The sequence below is a fragment of the Muntiacus reevesi genome, chromosome 16, assembly GCF_963930625.1.
Source record: "Muntiacus reevesi chromosome 16, mMunRee1.1, whole genome shotgun sequence".
Classification (NCBI taxonomy): domain Eukaryota; kingdom Metazoa; phylum Chordata; class Mammalia; order Artiodactyla; family Cervidae; genus Muntiacus; species Muntiacus reevesi.
In genome coordinates, this window is record NC_089264.1 from 47,336,183 (window position 1) to 47,361,149 (window position 24,967).

Here is a 24,967-nt window from a genome sequence, read left to right on the forward strand (position 1 = left end):
CTAGTCATTTGGTATCTAAGTTTCTTTTTTGCTTTACTATAAATACTTACTTGCGTTTTGATAAATTTACACATTTTAAGCATAATTCACTGAATAACCTTTTCTATTTGGAATAAAAATGAATCTTAGAAACAGTGAAAAAGAGCACCAAGTAACTAAAAAAAGATGCTCCCAAATGTACTTGGGAAACCTCGCATAAGTCACTGCTAAGTCCCCACTCAGAACCTGGGGCTTCTCATTCATCCAAGATTGTACCAATGTGCTTATTTGCCACTCCTAGTTTAGTTAAAACAGCTGACTAGAATCTAAATGAAGAGTTATTAACACTACATATGTATTCTGATATCAGAGGTATCAAGAAATATTTCTCAAATGTGAGGGAAACATATGTATCTAAGAGAAAATCTTTTTCTGGATCCATAAAGTTACACATACTTCACTGACTTCAGATGACACTAGCTTAGGCAGCCTGATTAGTGTTTATAATGATCTCAGTCTCTTCATGTATCCTTTGTTTAAGAATTCAGGTCATTATGGGACACATTTTGGAAATTTTCCACCCCAAATGATTGAATGTGTGTTTAATGGGTACATTACTATATAGATTTAATTTTCATGAACATAAGTAAACCATATTTGCATCTAATTTTAAGTAATGATTCAAGAATTTCATATCATAAAGTCTTTATAGTTTACAATTGACCCTAAGATGTTTGTCTATGCAACAATGTCCAATCAATTCATAACTGTAGATTTTTTTAAAGACATCAAAGTAAATATTACTGTTAAATTTTTTATATGACATTGAAAGAAATCGAGTATGCCAAAGAAATGTGTTAAAATACTGGCCTTAAATGTCACCAAATCTTCGTTGTTTTGTGAGATGAAGATTGCAGTCCTAATTCTACTAAAATGCACACAATTGACCTGATTAACTGTTTGATCTCTTATCTGTATACTGTATACTTACATACATGATCTGCTTGGGGAATTTCTTTGTAACTAAGAGGCCAGTTAAGGGGAAGGGGAGTAGGTGTGCAGACACTTAGAATGGACTCAGGTACCTGAGTCTAAGTAAGATGGAAAGTCAAGTGACAATTATGTATTAAGGTATCTCATTTCCTGCACATTGTTCCTGAAAACTACGTGGAATGATAAAGCCATGGTATTAGATAGCCAACTTGAAAACCCTTCTATTTTGATATACAAATCCCATTTTACAACCTTAAATCTAAGAGCAAGAAAGGCCTCTTTTCCGTGATATATGGTGGCTTTATATCTAATGATCATAACCTTCTAGCCTGGAATAGAGGCGATAAGTTATCCTCACAGAGATTTTTCTTTATCATTTTTAACACACTAATTTTTTTTCTATGTTTTTACATTCTGGAATGTATCTTTAGTACTTGGTAACTTTAGGTAACTTTAGAATTTCTTCTCCAAGTTTCTGCTTTTTCTGATTTTGCACTTTCATGAGCTTCTTTTATACTTCTAATGGAAACATTGGCATGGACAGATACTCTGTGGACCAAGGGGATAAGTTTTCTTTGTTTTCACGATTGTATTTTCTAGACTTTACAATTATTTAAATTTTAGGATCTGATTGGTAAAACTAGGATGCAAAAAAAAAAGAACTTAAATATGCATATGTGCGCACACACACACACACACACACATATATATATATATTTTTTTTTTTTGACAAATTCTATTTGTTTTGTAAATGCTTTGCTGTTTAAGGAGAATGTGAGGTGTGCAGGTGCCATGGAGGGTGGGAGAGTTTAAAAGCTGGGAGAGTTAAGGAAGGTATCAAAGGGTTTGAGTCAATAATGACTTCAGATATTCAAGTTGATTAATTAGTACTTCCTCTCTTGCCTGTCGTTAGTGGTTTAGTAGGAGGCAGTCAGTTCCGTTTAGACAATGCAGCAGTCAGAAGGGTGGGCCAATTATCCAGCCTGCATATTTATAATTGGGAGGGAGTTGGGAGGAGCCAAACTCCCCTGAGACCGGAAGGGAAGCCAGTGACGCCTGTTTAGGGACACTAGTGGGCTTAGAAAAGACGTCACAGGAAAGAGTGACTCGGGACTCCACACCAGTGGGACCTTTGCCTTTACATGCGGGAAAAAAAGAAAGGAAACTGAAAAGCCCCTCCTTAATTAGTAAATGCTGTGTGTATTGTCAGTTTTGCAAGTAGCAGACATTTTAGAGAATTTTATATACACTTTTTAAAAGGGCAACTAAAATTCAAATTTTGGTTGCTATTTTATTCTTTTGTAATATTTCACTTGCCAAGTGATTTGACCTGATAAGACTTGTGATGTGCTAAGTGATAACATTACATGTTTTGGAATTTAAGTTTTATGATAACTGCTTCATTGTGTCCAGGGAAAACACATGTTTTTAAATTTACTTAACTGAGAAATGGCTGTTTTTACAGATATTATATAATAATGTGTTATTTGTTGAAATATTTATTATATAAAATCTCAAATGTAGAGGACCAATTATATATAAAATAGTAAAACAATGGCTCATTTAGGGGATAAAAAGCCTCTCTTTTGTATTTTATTAATATTTTGTGGTAAAAAATTACCAAAAAGTGATTTTCTAGAATATTATATCTGATTCATTTTTATTATATTCTTGCCATTTTCATTACATTCTCTTCAAATTGCAATAGTTTGGAACTATTCAATCCTATTTTATTTCCATTATAAACAGATGCATAAATATATATTAAGAAGAGATGGTACACCAGGGGAAAAGAAATATCTATAAAAATATTTAATAATCTCAAATATTTTGTTAAATTATTTTTCAACATTTGTTGGGTGAGTTTGACCTATAATACATTGTTATTGACATTTGCCTACATCTGATACATTTTCATAATGTCATATCAAGTTTTTTAAAATTAGTGACAGTGAAAGTCACTGTCCTGTCTGACTGTGACCCCATGGACTGTACAGCCCATGGAATTCTTCAGGCCAGAATACTGGCATGGGTAGCCTTTCCCTTCTCCAGGGGATCTTCCCAACCCAGGGATCGAACCCAGGTCTCCTGAGTTGCAGGCAGATTCTTTACCAGCTGAGCCACCAGGGAAGCCCAAGAATACTGGAGAGGGTAGCCTGTCTCTTCTCCAGCAGATCTTCCCAGCCTAGGAACTGAACCGGGTCTCCTGCATTGCAGGCAGGTTCTTTACCAACTAAGCCACTAGGGAAGCCAAAACATAATTGGTTGTAAATAACTTAGTCCCATTAGTTAAGTTGCTCAGTCGTGTCTGACTCTTTGCGACCCCGTGGATTGTAGCCCACCAGTCTCCTCCATCCATGGGATTCTCCAGGCAAGAACACTGGAGTGGATTGCCATTTCCTTCTCCAGGGGATCCTCCCGACCCAGGGATCGAACCCAGATCTCCCACATTGCAGGCAGACGCTTTAACCTCTGAGCCAGTACAAATCCCCGCAGTATTGGGAATAACACGTGGCTACTGAAACCTTATCAGTATCTCTTTCCTGAGCAGCCAAACTGAGCATGATTTTACATTTAATGATACAATAGTCAGGTATAGATTTGTTAAAATGAAAAATAAGACATATTTCCTGAATATGTTGTGTTTGTTCACTGTGTTGTCAGGTAAGAATTAGCAGTCTGCAGTCATCCACTTTATAAACTATGATCTAATCGGAACTCAAGAGCTAAATAAGAACATGGATGATTAGCCTTTAGTTAGTAGGAACCCCTAGGGAAAACTTCAGTGGAACAGGAAATGATTGCTGATGATTTATCGAGTGGTAGTCTTGCTTCTGAGAAAATACTGAACAGTTAACTTCACAGAACAGGGTAGTATCTGTTGGATATTCCAGCCAATTGGTGACCTTCTGCTAGCAGAAGTCTAAGGTACATTTTTAAAAGAGAAAGAGATCACAGTAAAAACTGTGAAAGTTTATTAGTAAAAACATCTTGGACTCATGAAAATCTTCCTTTCACTGGGACTGTGAATCTTCAGGGCTTCCCAGGTGGTGCTAATGGTAAGGAATCAACACACCAATGCAGTAGGCACAAGAGACACAGTTTCGATCCCTGGGTCAGGAAGATCCCCTGGAGTAGGGAATGGGAACCCACTCCAGTATTCTTGCCTGGAAAATTCCATGGACAGAGGAGCCTGGAAGGCTATAGTCCATGGGGTTGCAAAGAGTTGGACACAACTGCACACACACACACACACACACACACACACACACACACACACACACACATATGTGAATATTTAGTAGCTCAGCTAACAATCAGGAAACCCTTAGTCTCCAAGAGGTACTGAGTAAGAAAACGGTTTTAGAATGTAATAAAACAGCCGTGTCAAATCTTACTGGTAAGGTAGAATTTGGTATTTATCTTGCAACTTTGAACTGGAACCTTGAGAAAATTAAAGTTCTCAGGAAAACCTTTGTATTGCCCATTAATCCTTATTTCTTATTGCACTGAAATGAACAACAGCAGAAGGGAAAATTCAAGCCCTACTACACTAAAACCATTAAAGTAGCTGGCAAAATTTTAATGTAGGTAACTTACCTTCCATCCTACATTGTTATAATTTTATCAGTTGAAAATGATATCCATTTCATTGGAGAAGATTGTTTAACAAGCTTTTAATCATCCTTGTACCTTAACAATATGATACTGAGAATAATTTTTTAAAAATAGTTTTTGTGCTATTTTGGGATAAAAGATTCTTAGTAGATATAAATATAGGGCTGCTATTGCAATAAATCTAATGGAACTTTTAAAGGTCTAGCAATTGTAACTTATTCACTCTCTGAATTTATTAATTCCACAGTTGAGTATATTTTTACTAGATACAGGATATTCTAAGTAGTATGTTTATATCTTCATCTTTCATTAGCTTAATACTGGAAATCTCAGAACTTTAAAAAATAAATAAATTATGTCGTAAAGAGAAAGTCAGGTGAAGAGCTTCAGCTGTGAAACATTTGGTTCCTTTTAGGCTTCCCCAGGAAGCTCCACTTGCAAAGGAGATGTGAACAGGAAGACCTGAGCCTGAATCGAGATTAACTCCCTGCAATTCAGTCATCCTAAAGCAGGAAATTGCACTCAATAAATATCATAATGGAGTGAAAGTTTTAGAGTAGGAAGTTTTCACGTAAGAGAAAAGTTCTTTGTGCAAATGATTTTGCTGTTTATGATGTCAGTAAATTTATTTAACCAGATGCTGATGGGTATATCATACATTTTCCATCTTACTTCTGACTTGATTTCGAGTTTCTCTTATTCTGCTCTTTCCCCTGTGTTTTTAAAATTAACTAGAAACCTCTCTTAGAAGGACTTGTGTTTAGCAACACAACTACGGGCAAATGGGTGATGATATTTGCTGTAAAAATAAATAGAAATAATGCATTATTTTAAAATACATTTCTTAAATTAAGTTTGTTTAAATCAGATTCTTAAATCAGATTTAGGAGATAATGATAGTTTCAGGTAACTTTCAAAAATATAAATTGTTTACAACAAAATCAATCTAATATTGATTAGCAATGATTTTGTTTCCACTTTCATACATTATTTAAAATAATTGAATCTGGTGAGCAACATGGATCAGGGTCAGATGAATGTTTTCATAGCAATTATTGGCAGCCTTTTCCCTTCTAATGTTTCCCCTGAATAGAAGTATAATTTGCTTCTAGTTAAGTATTGATGAGTCCCCTCGTGAGTTTTGTTTTTGCGTATTTTTTGGGACCCCATTCGCGGAGTTGCAGGCTTGTAGGGCCTGGACTTTGTGCACACTGCCCCCGGTGCCAAGCCACATCTGCCTAAGGCCCCCGCGGGCTTGGCTAAGGCACAGCCCCCAGGCCCTGCTGCCAGCTCAGGTGTGGAGATACTGCCGAGCTGTCACTCCGCATGGTTTCCTGCAAGTCAGCTATCTCGTTCCCATCTGTGTTGATATTCTTTCGTGGGCTTTTTTCACTGCCTGCCTGGCATGTATATATTTGTCTGATAAGCCTCAATTTGGCTTTAAGACTTGCCTTCTCAGGTCGTGGCTCAAAATGAAGTTTTTTCCTGGGTATGTTTTCCCTTTAGTTGCACTTCTTACTGTTACATAATTCTTAACTTTGAGATGTTTTTGTCTTAAGGTACACTTTGTTAAGCTTATTAGGGTTCTTTTACATGTTGCCCATCCTGTTTTGAACGTCTTAATCCATGAAGATCTCCCATAGCGTGAGTTTTGTTTGCTTTCAAGTTTAAATAACAGCAAAATGAGATTATTTAATTATATAATGACATTTTTCCCCTCTTCATTTTTATCTTACATAATTCTCTTTAGCCGAGAGATCGTTTTTCAGCAGGAGTTTATTTGGATAGCTTTGATTGTTAGTATTCAGTTGAGCGTCCTTGCAAAGTCAGGGGTAAATTGCATAGTGGATATATTTAGTCCATAAAGGGCTTTCCTATATCTAAAGTTTGATTATTTGTGCTTTGCACCATTAATTGGCAATTTCGGCCATGTTCTTGATTATGCAGCTAAAATTTACTGTGAAGTGTTCAATCCTGTAGGCTTTGTACTTGCAAAACTCCATAGAGTTTATTGAGAGTGGAGTACTCCTGATGGCCGCCAGTGCCGACTTGGTGGTTATTCTGAGTTGAAAATGGAAGGGTAGATAATTTGATTACACCATGCTCTGATTAAAGGGCCATGAACAGCTTCCTCCACTTACAGATTAGCATCATTTTATACATCTGTTCTAAAAGTAGATCCCGCAGATAAGTTGTTAATGCACCAAGTTCCAGTTGCCCTTGCTTGAAATAGCCCATCAGGTTTTCTTTCCCTTCAAGAAATAAATCATTATGGCTTTCATGTCTTTTGGCAGATTTCCTTCCTTATGGGACTGTGGTTTGAAATTGGTTTATAACTTCCTGCTTCTTAACAATAAAAAAAAAAATAGTGTTGAGTATCTTAGCCCTGTTACCCAATGCGTTTGTTATGGAAACTGTTTCAGGTAAGGTAAATGGAAAGATAAATATGAAACTCAGGTGGGAATAGAGTGCTTAGTTATAGCATATACTCTTCTCTTTTTATAGATTCATTCACCCTGTAAGTGCTAATTGAGTGTCTACATCACGCTAACGTCTCTTATAGTATAGAAGTTATAATTAAAGTTATAAACTGTGCTCCAGATGATTAGAATCCCATCAAAATTCCTATTTAAAAAAGTAGGAATAAAATGCAGCTTCCTCACTGAAAAACTGCAAAACTGAATGAAAACTTCATTTAATAATTACCAAAAAAATCTCATTGTTTATTGTTGAGATTATACAATGAGCAACATTGTAAGGGGGAAATATAAATTGTCTTTAACGTGTCTTTAGAAAATGAGTATACACTTCAATGTCTATTATTAAAGGAACCATGTATGCTATAAGCTTATAGGCTTTCTCTATATCACTATTATTTTTGCCACTGAATCCCACTAGTGAGCAGGTGGCTTAGATCTGAGCTATGACAATTTAAAGTATCAGCACTCTAAATATGGGTCTTCTCTGTTCTAGAAAGGATATGTCATTAAACTTCACTCCATTGACAGCTAAGCTTTCACTGACAAAACCAGGTACCTGAATGTCTTAAACAGGACACATTTGATCTATTTATTACTACCAGATGGAAATATTTTCCTGTATTTCTCATACCTAATCTCTTTTTACTTTGAGCAAATTCAGAATGTTGTCCTAACTACGTGGAGCTGACCATATTTGAACAGCCCTACATCTGAAAAATGACTATTGTTAAACCAGGATTATAGTGAAGCCCAAGAGTTTTCCTTTATTGTCAACAAAACAAAACAAACTGTACACATAAGCTCTTGCATTCTGGGACTCCATCCAAAAGCATTTAGCAATTTGGTTGTACGTACCTTCAGAAAACCCATTCTAGGGTCTGGATCCCTGATACACTCAGAGGATCCCAACATTCTCTAAATTGTCAGGGAGGGTTTAGAAGTTGTCAGTTCTGTTTTCCTGGCACCTAAAACCTGCAGTTTCTTACTCTGGCTGTTTGCTGTTCACAGGAGAGAGAAGTGGAAAGCTTCTTGTATACATAAATGTGATTTTTCATTTGACTTTATTTTGCAAGAAGACACCTAGATTAAAAATTTCAAGAAAATATTGTATAGCCTTGAGACTTTAACTAGTTTCATATTTTCTTTAATGATTGCAGCTATCAGGAATCAGAAATAAATAGAAACTATTTTTTGTTTTGAATCGTATAAAATTTTACTTTATAAAATTCTTCATGAAATTTTATCATAGAATCATAGAGCTAACATTAAACCATAGAAACAGAAGGGGATTATGTGTGACCTTTTCTTATACGGCTTTTATAGATTCAGATTTTATACAACTAACTTGGTAATATGTTTCAGTGCTAAAACTAAAACAAATATCTTTATTTAGTTAGCACTCTTTGGTTGCCGGGGCTTCCCTTGTGGATCAGACAGTAAAGAGTCTGTCTGCAATGCAGGAGACCTGGGTTCAATCCCTGGGTCTAGATGATCCCCCAGAGAAGGATGGCTACCCACTCCAGTATTCTTGCTTGGAGAATTCCATGGACAGAAGTGCCTAGTGGGCTACAGTCCCTGGACAGGACTGAGCAACTGACACTTTCACTTTCTTTTCAGTAAGAGAAACCAGCTTAAAATATATCATGCTAAAATAGAAGTACATGGATCTCAATCTTCATAAATGTATTCAAAGTTCAATACCACCAGCATCCACCAGCATCTGTGCTCATGCTCTCTCTCACCCTCTTCCTCTCTTCCCCTCCCTTCCTCCCTACCTCTTTTCTTCTTTCCCTCTCTCCTTTTCTTTCTTTCTCCGTCTGTCTTTTCTGTACATCCACATGTTTCTTCTTTCATTGGAGATGATCCTTTTATATTTTTCTACTCTAGATGATAAACCATGGCTGACAGTTCCATAGTTATTTAATTTGCATGCTACTTGCCCACCAGCCACAAGACTAGTAACTTTTCTGGGTACCAATTCCAAATGCCTGCTAGAGAAACTCTGGCTGTGCCTAGCTTAAGATCTGACTTTTTCAATCAGCCATACCTGAGGGAGAAGGTCATGAGCAAGATAGGCTAGAGAAGATATGAGTAGATTGTATGAAATAATAAGAATGATCATAATAAATAAGCACTTACTCTATGCCAGAAGTGAAGTCGCTCAGTTGTGTCCGACTCTTTGCAACCCCATGGACTGTAGCCTAACAGGCTCCTCCGTCCATGGGATTTTCCAGGCAAGAATACTGGAGTGGGTTGCCATTTCCTTCTCCAGGAGATCTTCCCAACCCAGGGATTGAACCCGGGTCTCCCACGTTGTAGGCAGACACTTTACCGTCTGAGTCACCAGGGAAGTCCATTCTATGCCAGAACCTGTGTCTAAGTGTTTCACTTGCATCATCCCCTGAAAATAGTTATTAGTAAAACACTGTGCATTTAAAGTGTCTTTGCATGCATTATATTAATCCTAAGAATCACTTCATCAATGAAATGTTGTGATTTCCATTTTATACTAAAACACTTTCGCTAAAACTTGAGTTATTATATGACAGAGTCAGAGTTCAAGCCCGTGTCTTCTGATTCCTGCTCTAGAGCCTTTTAAACATAAAAGTTGCCTCCTTTTTACAGGGTGTCAGTGATATAAAATTTTGTGAAAGATGGCAGTCCATCAGATGGAGTTGCAGATTCTTATAGCCTGTATTTGGTGTGTAATCACAGGAGCCCTTATAGCTTATTTTCTTCTTTCTTATTCCCTCCCCGCCTTTGTTGGATAATCCTCTCTGATTTTTCCCTTTAGCAAATACATCACTTAAGATTGCATTTAGCTGCAAGTAATAAATTAATCATGGTTAAGTGAAGGGTTTATTTTCCCCTGTAACAAGTTTCAGGAAGCTGTGGGTCAGCAGTTTTTCCTGAGGAATCATGGTACAGCTGTTCTCCTGTGCCATCATCCTTAGTTTTTATTTTCCTTTTCATATTCCCAAGGTGATTGCTGCTTTTCCTGGCACTCTGCCCCTGTTTCAGATTAGGAGAAGAAAGAGGGGCCAAAAGGAAAAGGGAAAAAGGACAACTTCCTCTGATTCCATTTGCTTTCTCTCCTAAGAATGAGTCCCTCCCCAAGAACTTTGTTCTGTATTTTATTGGCCAACATTTTGTCATCACATGGCTTCCCCTAGAAGAAAGCTAGATGGGAGTGAATATTTTTCTTTCTGGTTCTGATGGTGCAGGAAGATAAGAGAGCGAGCCAAACTACACCCTATGCTTTAAAGGTCCAGGAAGCTGTAACTCAGCTCTGGGTTCCACATGCCTGTGAGTCCTTTCATATTGGTCTACTTCACTTGGGCATTTTCAGCATTTTCTTTGAGCAACTGAATGACTCCAGTTTCTTTTAACTTTCTTAATAGGATCACTTTCCTGCTTTGCTCTGACCTGTAGAACCCCTTTCATTGATTTTTTTTTTTTAATCCATAGCTCTACAAATACCCACGAGTTTACATTCCTACATATTCCCAGGAGGTCACCTGAGAATCATCCTGTTCTCCCTCTGTCCTTCTTTTACATTTTATAGATGAGACTCAGAAGCCTGGGAAGGCAAAGATGCCTGGCAAGTGAGGGAACCTAAAATGCACTCCATGTCCCTGACTCTCAGGCCTGGCTTTTTCCAAGCATTTCTAAATAATGTCTTTGTGTTTTATATGTTCAAATTTAGGAGAAAAGTAAAACTGCTGACTTACAAAGTGTTTGTTACAGGAAAATGAAAATGATCCTGAAATGGCGACTCTAAAATTTCAGTTCAAGTGCTAGAAATTGACCAGTAAAACAGGAGGCATTCTCTAGTCTTTCAAATCAGCAGATGTTTATTTAGTGCCTGTTAGGCCCTAGGCACTAGAGAGGCCAGGGATATGGCAGTGAACGAGAAAGAGGGAGTTTTGCCCTCAGTTAAGTTTATATATCAGATTATATTTAATGTATGCATAGATTTTCATATTCTAATCAAATATTTACTAAAGGTTTACTCCGTGTCTTGGACTTTTCTCAATACAGGCTATACAGCTTATAACAAGAAAGACAAGGTTCTTATTCTTACTGAGCCACTGAAGCCAAAAATTACCCTGTTTCCTAGGGTTACACAATAAAAAACTCAGACCCCATTCTTTCCCTCCGGTTTATTAACTAATTCAGTAAAAGAAACACATGCACACACACACACATTTAACATTTAACTGATAGCATTTCTTAATCTAGGGAATGCAGTAAATTCTAAGCTTCTTTTAATTTCTGATACATATCTTTTGGCTGAGTATGCAATTTAGTTGGGTTTAAAATGGATCTAAATTTAACTGAAAATTTATTGGACTGAATTTGAACAACATTGACTCTCTCTACCTTTATTCCTTTGTTTTATTGAATTTAACTTGAATGAAATCTTCTTTATTTGTCTAAGTCTATTTCTGTCTAGTAAGGAAGTTGAAATTGATCATGCCTTGACTTTGTGGGCCATCAGAGAACCATGACATTCCAGCGTATTGATTTTGTGGTGTTAAAGGGTGACAGATCTAGTGTTAAAGTGCCGAGAGAGAATTGGGTTTCAGATTGTACACCATAAGCAGTCCTGGCTTTTGCTGAGGACTAGCTTTTTAAAGCAATGGAAAGAATTGTAAGTCTTATGTAATTTTTACTGCATAAACTTGGAAAGATTAATTAAGCCAGAAGTGTGTAATCATGCATTCAGGAGACAAAGGTCCACGTGTGATAAACATTTACTCTGCATATCTATATATAGACAATATAAAGTATGTACGTATGTGTGAATAAAGGAAGTATACTCTGTGCTAAGAATATTGAGTAATATTCAAGTCAGTATGACTGAACCTTTTCAAAACATGTTTCATCTCACATTTTGGAAGTCCCTTGCTGATAACAAAAGTTTATTGTCTTTCACACCATTCTTATCATCATTATTTTGCGTATTGTTACGCTGTGCTTTCACATAGTCAGGTACTAGAGGACGTGAATTATGATGCTCACAATTCAGAGAGGCCAGAGGTCTAACAAGTATAATGCTTGAGAATTTTTTGTTAACTTCTGGGACATGGAAGTTTGACAAGAACGTTATAGTAGCTTGATATAGACATGATCTGAGGAAGCGTAACCATGGTCATCTTTCAATGTCCCATTTTCCTCTGTATTTATTCTTTTTCAGTTTAATGACCTTTCATGTGTGCATTGAAAATAACATTTTGATTATATGATTATTGTGTGGAAAAACTCTACTGAGCTAAGTCCAGGTGTATCTCTAGAAGCTAATCAGAAGTGCACCAGATTCATTGACTTTCACTAATCCATCATAGTCATCTTTTAATTTATTTTCACATTTTCTTCCAAGTTTGCATTCTTGAAGAAGACTTTCACCTGCAAAGAAGAATAGAATGTATTTGATAATGTATGTTTGTTCTGTTTTCTACCAACATAAGTATTTTGCTTAAGCAGATTTTCTAGAAAGTGACAGCTTTGAAAAATTGGACACAGGAGCCGCTGGAAGCATTTCAGTTCCAGACAATCTAAATAGTGCAGAAGGGGAAAATGAAATATCACTGTGTTTTAAAGATGACAGTTTTGTCAAAGATTCCCTTTCACTCTTTGGCTTAAAACAAATGGAGTAAATCAGGTATATCTGTTCAAAATATGCATGTGCATTCTCTGAGGAAGCACTCCTTCCTAGCAATGTTCCTTCCGAGACAACCAATTAGAGAATTACTTTAAAAACATGTATCACAGGGTGGGTAGACTATCATTTTCTTTGCTTCATTCTTTGTTAGGCACATTTTGAGGTCATGGGATTTCACAAGTTCATAGTGTGGCTTTATGAAGAAAGGAAAAAAGAAATCTCCTGGCTTAACACCATCTGAGTATAACATTATGTACACCTATTGTATGTTCTTCAGAAATGTAATAAAGTAATTATTATTATGTGTTTGTTTGCATGTCTGTGTGTGTGACAGAAAGAGAGAGTTTTAATAAACCTAAAATCATGTGCTAAACATTTTCTGGTTCTATTAAAAACACAATAATACTCTACCTGAAAAAATGTTGTTGAGTATATTTGAAAAGGTATAGCAAATTTGATAAAACCTGCTTTTCAGCACAATTGTATCACTAGAGAGGCAGTAGAGAGTAGTCAGTTAAAAGCAGAGACACAAAGATGAGACATCTTGGGCTTAAAATTCCAACACTACCATTTTTAGAACTGTGTTTTAAGCAAGTTAATTTCTCTGTTCTTGAGTCCCTTCTTTGTTAAGTGAGGTTAATAATATTATCTACTTCCTAGGGACTGCATGCATTAGCCTGAGCTCTTGTAAACACTCAATAGAGTGTTAGTTATTATTAGCAATTGAAAACACTTATCATATTATGAAGCCAGGGATAGAAGCATATTTTTTTTAAAGTAATTCAGAGGACAAATTAAAAGCTCAAAATTTTTCAGGAAGTCCATAATATATAGATTATGTTTCTTTAAAGACAATAGTAAATGAATAGTGATCACATTTTTTCTTCTAACAAAAGAAGCACTGCTGATTATCCTTTATATCTTACACACATTCTTTAACATACTTTAAGAATTATACTATAAGAACGTCACTGGTAATTTCCATCTTTCAGATTTCATACAATAGTTAGTTAACTGATTTCATGTTCATAGGTTATCTGTTTTTTGTTTTGCTACTGTTAGAGATAGCAGTCTTGTAAATGACTGTATATTTTAACTACAATTTATTCCCACTCAACTGTGGCAAGAGTGGTTATGTTAGTATTGTTCCTCTCTGAAACAACTTTGATTTAATATGCCACATTTGTTAGTTTTCTGTTCACTCACATGCTTAAATTGTCTCTTATCAAAGAGGTACCTGATAATATGCTTTATCTGGATTACCACCTAAATCTGTCCCATGAAAAAGATTGATTCATTATGGCTTCCATAAAAAAAATCTTATAACATGATCTATTTATACATTTTACTTCATTTTAGGGCCTATCAGCTTTTCATATTAATAGGATTGTCATTTTTATGTATGGAAGGATTCTTGGTATGGTTTGGCCCTGAGCCATAATATTACCTATCCTCTTAACTCTTTGAAAACATTGACTTATGTTCATTGCATTAGTGTAGGCTTAATTTTATTTCATGTCCAAGATGACAAAGGTCACTTCATTAGGCACCTCATTTAACTTTTCCTCCCTGTAATTTTCTGGTATCTTATACTAAGTATCATAAAAAAAAAGAATGTTCTGCTCCCATTAAGAAAAAGTGAGAAGAGAACAAAGCCAATTATTTGCAGCACATAAAATCCTTATGATAATTTGGTAGACTTTAATTAAACTAATACATCACACTGCACATATAAGACAAAGGAGCAAAAATGAAGCAAATAATCTTTTTTATGTTAAAAACACCATATTGCTTTTTGATTAAGTTCCTTAAGACTTGTGACCTATTTTAAAGTGTAAGATTTGCAGTCCTTTTCATACAAAGCATATTAAAAAATTCTATGCAATATTGATTGGAACCATCCCCCCAAAAATTTGAAATGAAGCTATAAAGAAGCTTGACTTTAAAGTAATTTTTATTAATTTCTTAAGATTTTTCAAATGTTTCAAAAGAAAAAGAGATTCTGTAACTTAACCCACACAGAAACATTTTTGTTACAAAAAATCTCATTTTCGTATTTATCATATAATTGCCATTGGTTGTTTTTGATGAGCCCACTGACATTATTAGTGCAAAGTCCACTGTAAATTAAAAAGAAGTCTATCCAACTTGTATGTCTTCCCTGCATTTCACAACTGAACTGTCCTGAAATGAGAGCTGCTTGGTCTTTAGATCATCTCATCTCCCAGTTTTACGTTTCTTTGAGATGTAATTCTCATAAATTAAGTGGAAATAAACTACTGATCTGGGAGCAAGAGCATTTAGTTTTAGTCCTACATTTGCAGTGTTACACTAAATGTCTTGTCATCCCCCTGGGACTCATTGTTACCACTGGTAAAGTAAATAATTTGGTAGAGGGTGGTTTCAGGTGAGTTCCTTATCTCTGAGATTATATTTCTGTATTAGTTGCTGATAGAATATCTTTCTATGTCCTAAAGTCATTATGTTAATATGCTCATGTCAGTCCTTAAATCAGTGCCACTTAGTATTTCTGAAAGTACTTGTAAAAAACATTCCTAGAAATTTCTAATGATCAGAGAGCATAGATTTTTTTAGAGCTGATCGACCACAAATCACATTAAAAGAGAAGTGTATTCAACTTAGAAAGCTCCGGGAGTTGGTGATGGACAGGAAAGCCTAGCATGCTGCAGTCCATGGGGTCTCAAAGAGTCAGACACAACCGAGCGACTGAACTGAACTGAACTACAAACACACTCATGGTGCCAGTTCTTACACTTTTAACATCATCTTTCATGAGCAAGAAACTGGTTGGTTGGATTTTGTAATTTTGTCCTGTCGCACATTTACTTTTTCAAGACAGTTAAAACTCATTGGACATTGCCTTCACTTCCCTGGTAGTGGATCAGACTCTTAGTAAGTTTTTTCATTATCTAAAAATACTTCGGCTGCTTTCTACTCCCCTCTGTGAGTGTTTAAGGCTCGCAAAGTAGATCTCAATATTTGCGGCACACAATTGCAAATTCAGTGGCATTTAACAACAGTCGACATTGCTATTCACTTCACCTTTTCGTTAACATCTACTCTCTCTTTCTCCAGCAACTCATTGCTTTGGCACATGAATACTAGCCAGTTCTGCTTTTGTTTCAAAGGTGGTCAATACCATGCTCTGAGGAGGATTATGGTGACACCTTAAGGTAGCATCATTTTGCATTTTATTCTGAACTTTAAGAATGGAGATGCATGAATGGTCAACTTTGACCACATGTAATTGGCACTGTAAGCTAAGGTTCAGTCGTTTCAGTTCAGTTGCTCAGTCGTGTCCGACTCTTTGGCCTGCAACTCCATGGCCTGCAGCACGCCAGGCCTCCCTGTCCATCACCAACTCCCGGAGTTTACTCAAACTCATGTTCATTGAGTTGGTGATGCCATCCAACCATTTAACCCTCTGTTCCCCTTTTCCTCCAGCCTTCAATCTTCCGCAGCATCAGGGTTTTTTCCAATGAGTCAGTTCTTCGCGTGAGGTGGCCAAAGTATTGGAGTTTCAATTTCAGCATCAGTCCTTCCAATGAATATTTAGGACTGGTTTCCTTCAGGATGGACTAGTTGGATCTCCTTGCAGTCCAAGGGACTCTCAAGAGTCTTCTCCAACACCACAGTTCAAAAGCATCAATTCTTCAGCACTCAGCTTTTTTTATAGTCCAACTCTCACATCTTACATGACTATAGGAAAACCAGAGCTTTGACTACACGGACATTTGTTGTCAAAGCAGTGTCTCTGCTTTTTAATAAGCTGTCTAGATTGGTCATAACTTTTCTTCCAAGGAGCAAGCATCTTTTAATTTCATGGCTACAGTCACCATCTGCAGTGATTTTGGAGCCTCAAAAAATAAAGTCTCTCACTATTCCCATTATTTCCCCATTTATTTGCCATGAAGTGATGGGGCTGTATGCCATGATCCTAGTTTTCTGAATGTTTAGTTTTAAGCCAGCTTTTTCACTCTACTCTTTCACTTTCATCAAGAGGCTCTTTAGTTCTTCTTTGCTTTTTGCCATGAGCGTGGTGTGATCTGCTTATCTGAGATTATTGATATTTCTCCCGGCAATCTTGATTTCAGCCTGTGATTCATTCAGCCCAGAGTTTCACATGATGTACTCTGTATAAAAGTTAAATAAGCAGGGTGACAATACACAGCATTGATGTACTCCTTTCCCAATTTGGAACCAGTCTTTTGTTCCATGTCCAGTTCTAACTGTTGCTTCCTGACCTGCATACAGGTTTCTCAGGAGGCAGGTCAGGTGGCCTGGTACTCCCATCTCTTGAAGAACTTTCCACAGTTTGTTGTGGTCCACACAGTCAAAGGCTTTGGCATGGTTAACAAAGCAGAAGCAGATGTTTTTCTGGAACTCTCTTGCTTTTTCGATGATCCAGCGGATGTTGGCGATTTGATCTATGGCTCCTCTACCATCTCTAAGTCCAGCTTGAATATCTGGAAGTTCACAGTTCATGTACTATTGAAGCCTGACTTGGAGAATTTTGAGCATTACTTTACTAGCATGTGAGATGAGTGCAATTGTGTGGTAGTTTGAGCATTCTTTGGCATTGCCTTTCTTTGGGATTGGAATGAAAACTGACCATTTCCAGTCCTGTGGCCACTGCTGAGTTTTCCAAATTTGCTGGCATATTGAGTGCAGCACTTTCACAGCATCATCTTTTAGGATCTGAAATAGCTCAACTGAAATTCCATCACCTTCACTAGCTTTGTTTGTAGTGATGCTTCCTAAGGCCCACTTGACTTCACATTCCAGGATGTCTGGCTCTAGGTGAGTGATCACACCATCGTGATAATCTGGGTCGTGAAGATCTTTTTTGTATTGTTCTTCTATGTATTCTTGCTACCTCTTCTTAACATCTTCTGCTTTTGTTAGGTCCATAATATTCTGTCCTTTATTTTGTCCATCTCTGCATGAAATGTTCCCTTGGTATCTCCAATTTTCTTGAAGAGATCTCTAGTCTTTCCCATTCTATTTCTTTCCTCTATTCCTTTGCATTGATCACTGAGAAAGGCTGTCTCATCTCTCTTTACTATTCTTTGGAACTCTGCATTCAAATGGCTATATCTTTCCTTTTCTCTTTTGCCTTTCTCTTCTCTTCTTTTCATAGCTCTTTGTAAGGCCTCCTCAGACAACCATTTTGCCTTTTTGCATTTCTTTTTCTTGGGGGTGGTCTTTATCCCTGCCTCCTGTACAATGTCATGAACCTCTGTCCATAGTTCTTCAGGCTCTCTGTCTATCAGATCTAATCCCTTGAATCCATTTCTCACTTCCACTGTATAATTGTAAGGGATTTGATTTAGGTCATACCTGAGTGGTCTAGTGGTTTTCCCTACTTTCTTCAATTTAAGTCTGAATTTGGCTATAAGGATTTTATGATCTGAGCCACTGTCAGCTCCCGGTCTTGTTTTTGCTGACTTTATAGAGCTTTTCCATCTTTGGCTTCAAAGAGTATAGTCAATCTGATTTCGGTGTTGACTGTCTGGTGATGTTCATGTGTAGAGTCTTCTCTTGTGTTGTTGGAAGAGGGTGTTTGCTATGACCAGTGCGTTCTCTTCGAAAAACTCTATTAGCCTTTTTCCTGCTTCATTCTGTACTCCAAGGCCAAATTTGCCTGTTACTCCAGGTATTTCCTGAGTTCCTACTTTTGTGCTCCAGTCCCCTATAATGAAAAGGACAACGTTTTGGGTGTTAGTTCTAGAAGGGCTTGTAGATCTTCATAGAACCATTCAACTTCAGCATTACTGGTCAGGGCATAGACTTGGATTACCTTGATATTAAATGGTTTGCCTTGGAAACAAACAGAGATCATTCTGTCATTTTTGAGATTGCATCCAAGTACTGCATTTCGGACTTTTTTGTTAACTATGATGGCTACTCCATTTCTTCTAAAGGATTCTTGCCCACAGTAGTAGATTTAATGATCATCTGAGTTAAATTAACTCATTCCAGTTCATTTTAATTTGCTGATTCCTAAAATGTCAATTTTCACTCTTGCCATCTCCTGTTTGACCACTTCCAATTTGCCTTGATTCATGGACCTAACATTCCAGATTCCTATGCAATATTGCCCTTTACAGCATCAGACTTTACTTCCCTCACCATCACATCCACAATTGAGTGTTGCTTTTGCTTTGGCCCTGTTTCTTCATTCTTTCTGGAGTTATTTCTCCACTGATCTCCAGTAGCATATTGGACACCTACCAACCTGTGGAGTTCATCTTTCAGTGTCCTATCTTTTTGTCTTTTCATGCTGTTCATGGGGTTCTCAAGGCAAGAATACTGAAGTGGTTTGTCATTCCCTGCTCCAGTATTCTTGCCTGGAGAATCCCATGGTCAGAGGCGGGCTCCAGTCCCTTGAGTCGCAAAGAGTTGGATAGGACTGAGCGACTTCACTTTCACTTTCACTCTCTGGTGGAGCACGTTTTGTCAGTAGACTGAAGCTGAGGTTCAGTCTTGTGTTTTTGCTTCCTTAATGCCTAGCAGTCTGTTTGAGGGCTTCCCTGATAGCTCAGTTGGTAAAGAATCTGCCTGCATTGCAGGAGACCGTGGTTCAATTCCTGAGTCAGGAAGATCAGCTGGAGAATGGATAGGCTATCCAGTCCAGTATTCTTTGGCTTCCCTTGTGGCTCAGCTGGTAAAGAATATGCCCTCAATGTGCGAGACCTGGGCTTGACCCCTGTGTTGGGAAGTTCCCTTAAGAAGGGAAATGCTACCTATTCCAGTATTCTGGCCTGGAGAATCCCATGGACTGTATAGTCCCATGGAGTCCCAAAGTGTTGAACAAGACTGACCTACTTTCACTTTCAGCCTGTTTGAATTGATCCCTGTCCCTCCCTTGTTTAGAAAGAGTGTTCCTTTAAAATGGTATTTAGAAATAAAACAAGAAAAAATAAAATTGTGAATTTAGATGTACGCATTTTAACCTTTAGGAATAGGTGGTTCTAGAGCAGGAATCCTCAAATACTTGATTATGTTAGTTTTAACAGTTGATTTTTGCTCTCTCTGACTTTTGACAGTTACTTTAATTTATCTGTGTTTCTAATTTAGGATATTCAGGAGTTTGTTGTCATTGCTTTTAATTATTACATTGCATCCTTTTATATGTAGACTTGATCTAAGTAGAGAAAACAGCTTGGGGTGAGGTTGAATGGAATTACAGAAATCTCTGATTTAGGCAGGGAAATCCACTCACTGCCTCCTGAGTTCACCACCCCTCTCGCTCACAGGTTTCTTCTTGGAATGCAGTTTTCCCTCATTTCCGTGGACGTCAAGCTTATCTGGCTTTTAAGACCCACGAGCCCTCTTTCTCCTCCTCTCACCATACTCTCTTCTCACTCTTCAGAGCTCTCATAGTTTGACCTCCTGGGTCTAGTCTTTTCCTCCTCAAGATTAATCATCAGTTTATGTGTATATATTTGTTACATAAAAGTTTCCTCAGAGGCAGGGCTGTGGCTTCTGTTTCTTTGTATATCCCTCCCACAATGGCGTTCACATGATTCGACTCTGTAACCTTTGGCATTCTTTCTAACACTGAGATTCCATGATTCTGACAGCCAGCCAGTCAATAAATATCGATTTCTTGGCTATCCAACCCAGGGCATTCTTTTGTTAGGGCCCACATCATTCGTATTCTGTAGTGAGAGCAAATTCCCTATGATGTGGAAGTGGTATGACACTATCCAATCCCTTTCCTTCATGGCCAGTTCAGAGGTTGACTCACCATCTAAAAGCCCTCTTTTCCACAGAATGTAGATTAAATAGTGCTAATGAATGGCCTTTGTGTGTGTGTGTGTGTGCGCACTCTTACACATGTAAATGGTTATAAACTTCCCTTTCTTTGATTGGGTGGAATTTGTCTTTTTTATTCCTTTCCTTCCTATTTTTTTTTGTCAGTTTCAACAACCTTCAGATCTGTTGAAGTTGCCTCTTATGTATTCACAAATTTAAGTAATTATGATAGAATCCTGACTCTGATAAATACACAGGCTTCTAGAACTGAGTTTTGTAACACACTCATTTATAATAGTATAGAAAGCTTGCATAGTTTTGTTCCTGAAACAATGACAAAATAGAGACACTTTCAGTTATAACTTAGATGTATATTTTTAAAAGATTCAAAGTCAAATTTAAAAAACAATTATCTAGAAACATAATGCTGAGGAAAAACAATCTTTGATTAATAACCAAATTCTTGGTTTGGGGCCCTGATTCTCCCATTATATATGTGATTTTTATATAAGAAGATTAGGCTCTCTGATCTTTAATTCCCTCATATGTAAAATGAGCAAACTTATAATTGCTACTTCACAAGGACTTTGTGAGGGAAAGTTAAATAATTAAGTGCAATCTTGTAATAAACATCTATGCAGATGATATAGTAACTAATAATTATAATTTATGAGTTTTGGTACCTCATTTGTATGTCAAAATGGAGTAAAACATGATCATATCATTCAGAATTATCCTCATAGTCCTCCATTCACCAAATCCCATGTTAACCGTCTGTCCCACTTTCTATTTCAAATGATTTTCCATTACTTTTTTAAATAATAAACTTTCAGTCTTGATGATGGCTCTCCCTTGACTTAGCTCTGATATTTATTATGCATTTGCTCTAAAATATGAAAATCCACTTTCTGTTCCTAGATTGCAGAAACCACCATCAATTGCATTTCCTGTGTCATGGAATAGACTCTACTTTTTATATGATGCCTTTCACTTTCACCTAGATCTTAACATCAGTCAGAGAAAAAAAATAATGAATATTCATAGAATCCTTTTACATATTGCCAATTATATGCAAACACATTCAACAGACACTTGTACTTAATCTACACCAATTACGTAGATGTGTGACTTAGTTTTGAAGCATGCCTAATAAAAATAAGTATAAAATAGATACATGTTCCTTTCAAAATATATACATTTCCTTGTTTATGATTGGAATTTTTTCAGAATTATTAAGAGAGTGTTTATTCCTTTGTATGAGTGTTCATTGTATTCTTGTACTTAAATCTGAATCTTATTCCTATTCTCTGCATAATTCAGCTTTGTTTTCCAAGCACTAGTCAGGGAGAAGTCCAGAGAAATCTGGAAAAGAAGAACAAAGCTTTTATCATTTAACTTTTTATTGATATTTTTTCAATTAATTTATTTATTTTAATTGGAGGGTAAAATTGCTTTACAATTTAGTGATGGTTTTTGACAATTAATTCCAAGCTTATTTCAGTCTCTTTGATTAGTAAATGAAAACTGAGTGAGATATAGAGATGGCCTGGTAAAACGTGCTCCAGGAATGGCTTGGTTTCATCTTTGTGTGTGTGTGTGTGTGTGTGTGTGTGTGTGTGTGGCTTGTTGCCTGGGTGATAAAAAAAATTGAAGAGAATGGCTGGAAGGGGAAGACAAAAGCTGCGTCTCTACAACTTCAGCAGAATTGGACCTGACTGAAAGATTGGTTTGGTCTGATTTACTGGAGCCTATCTCCTCAGTGGCAGTGATCTGGAAATTGCTTCCAGGGCCATTTTAATTAGCTGATTCAAATCAAAACAAACCAATCCTGGTAACATCCATTTCTACCCTGACCCTCATCAATGACTGTTTGCAGAATGGTGATTCCTAAGTAGTTCTCCATGAGCTCAATAAGTGATTTGAGGTATGCAGTTTTGTTTTTAAACATGAATCTTTAATGGTGAGGAAAGAACCCACTTTCTTGGCTTTAGTGACAGGTAAATATTAGTGCACAGTGGCATTTGTTCAATGCATCAAAGCTTGAAACCACAAATGTGAAACCTGCCCTTCCATAGTTAATTTATGACATGAGAGAGCTCTATTCCTCAGGAATATTTTAATAAGAGGATTTCATTATGTTTCATGGCAATGTGGTAAATGCATTCTGTGTTTTTGGATATGCTCTTAAAAGTATGTCAAGTCTTGAAAATAGAAGATGAAACACTTTGATGCCTCTGATTTCCTATGTTTTTATTGTTTTACTTATTCGTTTATTGAAAACCTTGCAGAACATTTTAAATAGAATATTCCCTTTAAGGAGAGAAAAAAATGACTGTTATATGGAAAAGGTTAAAAAGAGAAAATTAGTGAAATTTTAAATGGACAGGCTAAGTTGAAAAAAATAGAAATAGTGGGTAAAATAAAATGATATTAAAACAAAGAACGTTTACTACAGCTTAAAAATGTCTGTTTCATAATCTATCATATGACAAATAATAGAAAGTCAAAAACATGATTTCAAGATATTAAAATTAGACAAAAGTGATAATATGATGTGACCAATATTGTGATTTGTTTGGCTAGCTATTTCCAACAGGTATTCATTCGTTAGAGCAGTTTTATTGAGAGACAACCAGGTACCAACACTGAGAATAAAGTAGTAAGCAATGGAAATGAGGTTTGTTCTCCTAGACTACATTGTAGCCTTGACAGGATGAGACAGTTAAGTGAATAACTTCACAAAGATAATTGTGTGTGTGTGTGTGTGTGTGTGTGTGTGTGTAGTGTTCCTGCTCAGGCGCTAAGTCATGTTCCTCTCTTTGTGACCCCATGGACTATAGCCCACCAGGCTCCTCTGTCCATGGGATTCTCCAGGCAAAGATATGGACTTCTCAAGTTGCTCAGTGGTGAAGAGGCTGCCTGCCAATATAGGAGTCTCAGAGGATGTGGGTTTGATTCCTGGGTCTGGAAGATCCCCTGGAGGAGGAAATGGCAACCCACTCCAGGATTCTAGCCTGAAGAATCCCATGGACAGAGGAGCCTGGTGGGCTACAGTCCATAGGATCGCAAAGAGTCAGACGTGACTGAGCAATTTAGCACGACCATGATAGGTAGTACCTAATAGGATGATCTAATGTAGTCTAGTTGTGCATTATGGCTACATCATTCTCATTGGTCTGGAAATAAAAAACAATATCTGAAACTTTTAAATATATAGTTTTCATTTTTGAATAAAGCAGTTTTTAAATGACAAGTGTGGTGTATGGTTTGTGTTCTGATTAGATAATCTATGTTCATCTTAGGGCTTCCCAGATAGCACTAGTGGTAAAGAACCTGCCTGCCAATGTAGGAAACATAAGTGATGCAGGTTCAGTCCCTGGGTGGGGAAGATCCTCTGGAGAAGGAAATGGCAACCCACTCCAGTATTCTCGCCTGGAAAATCCAATGGACAGAGGAGCCTGGTGAGTCTACAGTCCATGGGGTTGCAAAGAGTTGGACAGGACTGAAGCAACTTAGCACATGTTCATCTTAAACTTACAGTTTAAATCATGAAAACTCACTTAGCACAGATTCCATGCTAAACTTGTCTTCTGTGTGTTATTGGCCAGAATATCTTAAATTTTATTAGGTTTTAAAACTTGCTAGAGAAAGAAAATATACTCTTTTTATTTCTAAGAAAAGATAAAATTTAACTTAATAAATTAAGGCATTTTAAAGCTGCTTAAATTTATACAGCTAATATGGATAATCTGTAGTCAGAACAATTTTTTAAGCATCTTATGCTCTTGAATATAAGCAATTTTTAAATTAGCCATTACTTTTTTGTTCCATTTACTTTCAAATGTAAGTTAGTTGATTATTCAGTGAAAGAATTCATTTACTTCTTTTCTAACCTTGATTCTCATGTGCTGATGCATTGTGACATTGGAAATTAGGTGCAGTACTAATTTTTTTTTAATTCTTAAAACATTCTAATCCTTTTGGTAGCGAACTGTAGCATTTTTATTTTATGGAAGTGATTTATTATCCTTTTTGACAGTGTTCAAACTCACTAAAGCTTTTACTGACATCAATTGCATCATTACACTAGAAACAATATTCTGTGCATTTTTTGTCAGAGAGCAAAAATCAGACTATTGGTCAGGCTCAAATTCAAAGCAATAAGTATTCAATACTATTTAAAACTCAAATTGGCACCAAAACATTTTAAAGGAGTATTATCATTACTTTCATTTGTAAAAAACAATACCTTCTTATGGTCAGGTTTTTGAAGGGGATAGTTTTAATAATTCATCCTTGACCATAAATCAGTGAACCATTTACTGATGATGTGTAAAATGCTCAGATTTCCATGACTGCATTTAGAGACTAGAGAGCTACTTTGATGGGTGTGAACATTCAGATCAAGCTCACCTCCCGGAGATTTTAGGGACAGTAAATTGTAAAAGAA

At 36.7% G+C, this 24,967-nt stretch overlaps 1 protein-coding gene across 6 annotated transcripts in view; it reads left to right on the forward strand.

Moving 5' to 3' along the window:
• Positions 1-24,967, forward strand: part of PCDH7 (protocadherin 7) — a 454,602-nt gene that overhangs the window by 49,130 nt on the left and 380,505 nt on the right. The window lies entirely within an intron of this gene.